We start from the raw sequence: 7709 nt of genomic DNA on the forward strand, positions 1-7709 counted from the left end.
ACACACACACACACACACACACACACACACACACACACACACACACACACCATGAAGATAAAGCCTTCTTGATCTTTCCTAGTTTGGTGGTAGAGTGTCACGTAGCAACATGACTGAATTATGAAGCCAGAAAATGTAGCCAGTGTAACTGGAAACATTTCTAACAGTGATTTCTAATGAAAATTTCTAATTTCTAATGGTGATAGTTGCTTTCTTTCTACCCATAAGTAGACTCTGGGGACTCTGGGCCCACACATGCCTAAGGCTATATACTAATATGTAGTTATATGGCCATCTGCCTGAAGCTACTAATTAGTAGCCATTCTGACCCTCAGAACTCAGGAATCCAAATGAACAAAATAACCTGATAATTGAGGTGAGACAGATGGAGGAATCCCTTAGTGAACAAGTCTCTATCCTGAAGGCAAATGGCTCTGATGAGGTACATAGGACACTCATTACTCTGGGGAGAAAAGAAGTCACCTGGGCATATGAACACACACATTATCTCACAGATGCAGGGGATGCTGCCTGCAAGCTGAGAGAAACGTGCCCTTGCTGAAGACTGAAGCTGCACCTAGAGGTTGTAGTGGAAACAGAGGTTGGGGTTACACAGAAGATTAAGGGTTAACATGACAGGGGCTGGAAGCCAATAAGAGGAGGAATATGATGACTGTGGGTGTGTGACCACAGTCGACTATGTGCTCCCACCGGAAATCCTTGATGGCCTACGTAAGACATTCCTGTCCTTATATCCTCGCTTTTAATGCAGCTAGTTGTAACAGACTAAATGGTAAAGCTGGTTCTAGCCAGAAGCTCCTGCCTACAAGGCGACCTCATAGACAAGGATCTGAGGCAACCAAGAAAGACTGTAGCTACAGCTTGGTGTTAATACTCTGGCACGGCACTGCAATGGGTTAGTCATGCATGTACGAGAACCAAGGGAGCTGGTACATCGGGGAGCACTTGAGACACCCATAAGGTGTGACACTGGGCATGTGACTGGCAGATAGTCGACAGTCAAGGGAACCATTAAGAAAGCAGAAATAGAGGCAGAAAGACAGGGCTTCAGCCACCCCTATCTGGGTAGGTATCAAATGCACAGACCAAGGAGTTCAGTGGCTTTTCCTCTCTTGGAAACCTTGACACTCTGGGAAGTTCCTCTCACTTCCCCTTGATTCCTCAAGTCTCCTCAATTTCTCATTTTTTCTGTAATTCTACTTAATAAAGGTTGCTTCCACTGCAGAAGAGCCCTTGTCTTTGATTTTCATTCATCTGAGACACAATTTCAGAGCCACTTTCTCAGGTTGGCCTTTGTGACCTTTGAGTGTTCGGGACATCAGGAGCCTGGCTCAGGCACAGTAGGCCAAGAAAGGTTACACTGAGAAATTACTTAACATCATTAACTTCTAAAAACTTCATATCTGGGGGCCAGAGGGATGTCTCTGCAGTTAAAAGCATATACTGCTCTGGCAGAAGACCTAGGTACAGCTCCTGACACCCACACAGCAGCTTGTGAGGATGTTTCTGACACCCTCTTCTGGCCTCCACAGGTACCAGGTACATACACAAAGCATACGTATATGCAAGTGAACTATTCAACACACATAAGAATAAATAAATGATAGGCCATTGTATAACATTTTTCTTAGATGACATAACCTATTTTAAAAAATATTTCTAAGGAACCCAGTTTCTGTTGTGGTATGAATTACACACAAGCTAAGATAATGTATTCTCAGGTCATTGGTGTCTGGGATAACACAGAGGTCTTCTCCCTAGGTCAGGAGCCTATGGCTCATAAAGAAGAGGCCAGTGGGCCAGGGGTGTAACTCAGTGGTAGAGAGTTTAGCAACTGCAAGATCTTACATTTCTGTCCAGCAACACACACTCATGTGTGTATGTACACACACACACACACACACACACACACACACACACACACACACACACACACACAAGCAGCAGCAGCAAAGAGATAATGCCTCTGCCCATCACCTATGCACACAGCATTCAGGGCTCCCAGCTGATTTCTCATTTGGCATTTAGTCTGTTGGCTTTCTTTTTCCTGTATCATTGCATTAGGACACATCTATCAGGCTTTGGTGACAACGGGTTTTTGAGTCCTCAGGAAGCTTTTATATCAAATTAGGCAAAAATAAAAGGTTTTCACATTGATGTCATGAGGGTGAATCTGCTCACTGCCCCTTGCTCAGGACAGGCCGTGAAGCAAATGACAGAGTCAGAAGTCAACAGTACCCAGAACCAAATGGAAAAAAGCAGCCAAGAAAACACACCGGACTCAAATGAAAAAAAAAAAAAAGACAGCCCGTGATCTGTCAGAGCACCTTCCTGTCATCTGGATGTGAGGGGCGGGAACTGGAAGATGCATATGGTGGTCCTCCACAGTGTTGGCTAGCTCTCTCAGGGAGGTGGTGTCCTGGCTATGTATGATCATGACTGTTCTCTTTGGATGCTACTCCTCATCCTGAGTCCCCAGTGACTTTATCTAGATGTGTCAATGGCTGGTAGGAAGCATAGTGAGAACAGTTCATCTAGGGCTGCAGCATTCCCTATAAGTGGTGCCAAGTCACAGGCCTTATGTTATTCAGGGGACAGGTGGCTCAGGCTCATGACTTGAGAACCTTTCAGAGTGACAAAATATTATACCACTGCTAACTGGACCAAGGCAATAAGGCATATTTTGACAGTGTCATGAAAGTGGCTACAGGTCAGAAGGGATAAAAACTTGGCTGGAGAGGCATTGGCAGAGCACAGTTCTAGACCCCAATTAGTGCAGTTCTGGGTTGTCAGTGTAAAGACTGGACACTGAGTGGAAGGCATATGCGTACAATGGGACCTGATGCCATGGACTGTGTACAGACTCAGCATCCAATCTGAAGAGTGGGCCCTCAGAATCCTATTCTGTAGAATCTGTGGAACAGGCGTGGTTCCCTATCCTTCACTCAAATAAAACAAGCTTAAAAAATAGAATATTTTTCCAGGTTGGTCCAAACCAAGCTGTGATCTGCTTCATGTGGAAGAAGATGGCTTGATTCTACAGAAGGAAGGCGTAGCTAGGCTTTCTTCCCTACACTGCTGATGGACGGCATGAGACAGCACAGCATATGTTTCTTACCTTTGGAAGAAGACAGAGAAATAGGCAAGATTGGGGAAGTTGAGATATCAAATCTCAAAGTAATTTAAAACAATTGCAAAATCAGCTAGGGCATCTTAGGAGAGAATGGATAATTAGAATCCATTCTAATGAAAAGAAAGACAACCTTAAATAGACTGTAGATGTTTTGAACACCCACCACTATCTACAGAGGAAGGAGATGTTCGGGTCTCCCTGCTCTTCTGAATGATAAAGTCCTCAGCTCTTTCTCTCAACTGCTAACTAGATCAGCATTCCTGGATTACAAGGTGAACAAAACATATCACAGTTTGACAGCTTGTAGACATTGTGGTTCTCAGGAGATGCAGGAAGATGAGGGAAACAGAGACATTCCACCTGGAGGGTCTGGGCTCTTGCCTCTAGTGATGCTTGCTGCTCTGAGCCCCCTCACCAGTATCTGGGAGAAGGAGCTGATGTTGAAGTTGGGAAAGTGAACCTACTATAGATCATAGTCCAAACTTATGGAAGACGCTAAGCTCTGGATGTGTCTGCTGATTATGCATTCATGAGCTGTGCCACCCTCAAAGCATTCATTTTACTTCGTTCTGCTTGCTACAGCGGCTGAGTCTACAGAACTCCCTCGTGGCTCCTTTCTTGGAACTCTTCATCCTTCATGCCTCTCCAAAAATAGAGAGACACGTCTGGCCTTCCAGAGGGGTTACCTAATGCCTGGCACACATCACACGAAACGATAACTCTTGCATCTCGAGGCTTGTCAATTTTCAAGAGAAGATACTCATAAGAAACCCGATGGTACTTTGCAGATTCTGCAGTCAGCATGCATCATGGGAAGTACAGAGGCAAAAGCACTTCCCTCAGCTGTCACTGCCCTTGACATCATCTTGAAGAACAAATGCTTAGTGGCCCAGCAGGATTGGCTAAGAACTGAGGGAGAAAGTGCCCAGGTTTTTGTTTAGGAACTGGTATGGCCACATCCTCACAGACAGCATGTAGGGCTGTTGAATAAACTCAGAGATATGGGAACAATTCCTTCTGCACCTTCCGACCACATCCTTCACCATGAGGCGATACGGAAGAAGCATGTTGCCGGTGTTGGGATGACAGTGTCCCGCCACAATGGAATGTTAACAGCGCTCTCACACCATGCAGTCTTACTTTCCTTCTGAAAGATCTTTCCGCATTCATGAATTGGTAATGACACCTTTGATGTCATTTTATGAATTATTCAATGGTCTGAAGCTTCTCTATTGCAGACTTCTGCTTTCTTTTGGTAGCTTTCTTGGAAAAAGAGAACTCAGAAGAAGATGGGGAAGACTCCCCATCGATTTGGGCTGTCTTGTACAGACCTTGGCTATGATCAATGTCAAATTTAGCTTAGGAAAGGCTACTTACTCACCAAACCATGATGAACCACGCTGTTAGCCACACATCATGCACACTGCATTCATTTGTTGGCACTGTCTTTAAATAGCGATGGCCTTTCTCCATACTCTCTTTTGAGTGACCTGACCTTGAGGAGCTGCAGAGGCAGGAAGTATCTGAGGGGGAGTCTTCATTATTACCAGTGTTTGTAGGCTTCTTATTGTATGGAATGTATCCTGATTGAACTTCATTTATTCAGTCCCAAGAATAATGTGTCAGTCACTGTTGTCGGCACAGCAGGGTTCCTGGGTCTGTTTTGCTTGATTTGAGAGAATTAAAGCCCACGAGATATTCTCTCTCTCTCTCTCTCCCCCCCCACCCCCGTATGTGTGTGTGCGTGAGTGAGAGAGAGAGAGAGAGAGAGAGAGAGAGAGAGAGAGAGAGGGGAGGGGGAGAGGGAGGGAGGGAGAGAGAACAATAAATTAAAGTCTATACCCAGTTTACTGAGGATGGAAATATCAACCTTTATTTCCAGGATAGAAGCATGTCAGGAGTTATTGTGTATTTTGGCATACCCTCAGAGTGAAGGCTGGAACGTGAGTGAGACCCATGAAAACACTCAAGAACAGTGAAGAGCAAGCCCAGAACCCTCACTGGAGGGAAAGGATGCTGAATCTCAAAACCAAGCTGTGGTATCAAGCCAGGGTGTACAGGCAAATCTGGAATGAGGATGGGGTGAAGATACGATGCCTAAGACAGGAATAGAAAGGGATACAGCCAGGTGGACTGCAGCACCACACTGGCTCCAGCAGAAGGCCTGCCTTGGCTGCTCATCTCTGAGCCAATTCCCTCCTGGAAGGGCATCTGTGTGCTGGGATTTGAAGATGCTCACTCTCTAGGCAGCAGGACTAGACAGCATACTGGCAAACATGTCCTCCTCTAACTATCCTGCCCTGTCCTATCCTTTCCTATCCTACCCGTGTCTATAAACTAGGCAAAGTGTGGGGAGATCTTTACCATCCAGACAAAGATTTGGAAGCTCAGGATACAGAGAAGCATGAATGTTGGGGTGAGTTAGAGATGTTGGAACGACACTGAACTACTCTTAGGGTTTTTTATTTGGGGTTCCCTCAGGCTGGTGTTAGAGGACATTGTTAAGCTGGTGGCAGTTTGCTCTTCTGTTCTATGTCTCTGACACTTCTCCTTCAGCATAGCAATGTATTTGGGGGGTGAAGTAGGTATCTCAAACCCTACAGGTATCTGCTGAAGAAGAGCCAGCTCCTTCTGAAGGAGGTTTCGAGCTGGGCAGTGGACAAAGCTTCCAAAGAGGATGTCTGTGTCCACCGGTCATCCCTGTAGGGGTGAAGTCACTGGAATTCCAAAGCAAGCCTTGAGCAGGGCAGAGACTTAGCACAAGTACCTAGCAATTACTGTGCCACTGCTGGTGCCTCTTGGAGATTATGTCTCTTCATGGGCTTATTCCATCCCCAGGAACAATAATGTCCCCATCAAAAGCTTTATAATCTGATTTCCCCTTTTGCTTCAAATGTATAATGTATCTCAGCACTTTAAATTTAATAGAGGACAATTTAATAGGCCCATCAGCTGTATGCAAAAATCAGCAATGCTGCATTGATTCAGGAAAGCGATGCAGACTCACTGGCTATGGTAGAGATATAATAAAGCCTGCTTCGCTGGGGATTTTAAGAATTTATAGGAAAATTAACTTCTGGTTTCATTCTCATCTCGGCTAAGGAATAATAACATTCCGTTAATACAGTTACGCATTTCTGCAGCTTTATGTCCTCAGCTTGATTACAGATCATCGGGTTTCACAGCATGGAGAAGGGTGGGAATTAAATAAGGTGATGAGGATGGCAGTCTCCACATTTCTGAAAGCATCTGTATTGTTAAGAAACGTCTGGTGAGGTGGCCAAATCGTGCACATGGAGAAGTGGCTACACATTATCAACAGAAGCATCTCTTTCTGGGTCAACATGTCTATGCATGTATTTCAGGACTCTCTATATTAAAAATGGACAGGGTAGAAAGAACTAGAAATATAGCTCACTGGTAGAGCACTTCCTAGGAATGTACAAGGCCTGTTTTAGACCTTCTCATTCTGAAAAAAAATAGGGAAGTGATACGGAGGAAATGGCAAAGAATTCATAGAAAATCCCTGATTTGTATATAAACCAATGTTTGATGGGAACAACTTGCTATTGAGATGTGAAATGGATAATATGATAATTAAAATGTTCTCTTTCAAGTTTAGAAGCTTCTGGAAGCAATTTGATAACAGAAAAATTTCCCAAACATGACTTCATCAACCAATAGATGCTTGTGCATTATAAGAGTGATAAGATCCTTCTGATAGGATGTTTTTCTGCATCTGATCCTGAGGCTGGAAAAGTCAACAGGATTGTGTTTGTCTTGGGAGTCAGATTTTTCACAGAGCTAAAAAACGTTTCTAGGTTTGACTTTTTCCCTCTACACAGTGGTATTTAAGGGAATTCTACAAAGAATCTTTACACTATAACTTGTGAAAATAACTACTTATTTTCATTGGTACTTTTTCGTTTGAACTGGATGACATTTTGCCTTCACATCTCTCTCCTGGGGAGATCTGGTGATTTCTGGGCATATGTTTGGTTGCTGTGAGATCCTATGGAATGATTGTGACTGGTCTGCAGAGAGATGGAGACACTGAAATGTCTCTAGACACCTCACCATATGTATATGATGTATATGATGTATATGTATACGATGTATATGTATACGATGTATATGTATACGATGTATATGTATACGATGTATGTGTATACGATGTATGTGTATACGATGTATATGTATATGATGTATATGATGTATATGTATATGATGTATATGCATATGATGTATTTGCATATGATGTATATGCATATGATGTATATGTTTATGATGTATATGTATACGATGTATATGTATATGATGTATATGTATATGATGTATATGTATATGATGTATATGTTTATGATGTATATGTATATGATTAATATGTATACGATGTATATGTATATGATATATATGTATATGATGTATATGTATATGATGTATATGTATATGATGTATATGTATATGATGTATATGCATATGTATATGATGTATATGTTTATGATGTATATGTATATGATGTATATGTTTATGATGTGTATGTATATGATGTATA

At 42.9% G+C, this 7709-nt stretch overlaps 1 protein-coding gene across 1 annotated transcript in view; it reads right to left on the bottom strand.

The window, feature by feature from the left end:
• Adcy2 (adenylate cyclase 2) overlaps positions 1-7709 on the bottom strand; it is a 354940-nt gene that overhangs the window by 38966 nt on the left and 308265 nt on the right. The gene's annotated exons all lie outside the window — the stretch shown is intronic.

This window comes from Grammomys surdaster, unplaced genomic scaffold, assembly GCF_004785775.1.
Source record: "Grammomys surdaster isolate TR1022 unplaced genomic scaffold, NIH_TR_1.0 843, whole genome shotgun sequence".
Taxonomy (NCBI): domain Eukaryota; kingdom Metazoa; phylum Chordata; class Mammalia; order Rodentia; family Muridae; genus Grammomys; species Grammomys surdaster.